Source organism: Limulus polyphemus, unplaced genomic scaffold, assembly GCF_000517525.1.
Source record: "Limulus polyphemus unplaced genomic scaffold, Limulus_polyphemus-2.1.2 Scaffold25, whole genome shotgun sequence".
Lineage (NCBI taxonomy): Eukaryota > Metazoa > Arthropoda > Merostomata > Xiphosura > Limulidae > Limulus > Limulus polyphemus.
Genome location: NW_013665635.1, coordinates 1,534,963 through 1,535,652, shown reverse-complemented (window position 1 = coordinate 1,535,652; position 690 = coordinate 1,534,963).

The following is a 690-nucleotide window of genomic DNA, read 5'->3' as shown; positions in this document are numbered from 1 at the left end:
ATTTTAGCGTTGTACATATGTAAACTTAACGTTGTCCCACCGGGAACTAATAAGTTTCTACCAAATATATATCGAATATTTTAACCCCCAACTATTGTTACATCTAATTTTAGAAACGTCCAGAGTTTAAGCAATAAATAAAATGTTTTGGTTAATGTAAGCTTACTCTTTCAGACGATGTCTGTTCTTGAAATTAAAACATGTAATGTTACAGCCTGTTCTACGACATTAAAAGGCTAAAGTAACAAGCGAAATGAGCAAATATTCTGGCCAGAGAAATATAAGAAGCGATAAAAAATATTGCAACCAAATTAGGTAATGCTTAGGGTTGGGCGTTACCCAATAGTTATTGTGTCAGGTTACGAATCGTAAAATACAGGGTTTTAGAAGTGATACCGGTAAATACGTTCCGCAGCTTTAACTAGGAAGAAGTTTAAATATTATCATATTATGTGAAACTAGTAAGTGAAGGTGTTTTCAATATTATCATACCCGTATACAGCTAACAAGCAGAAGTGTTTAACGTAAATGTTATCCTACAATTGTGGAATTAATAATGCTTGGAGACGGCTTGAATGGGTAATGAACAAAAACTTTAATATAAGTTTAACATAGCAGCAAATGTACAACGTTTCGACATGGTTTTGTCATCATCAGGTACCTTGTCGAAACGTTGTACATTTGCTGCTA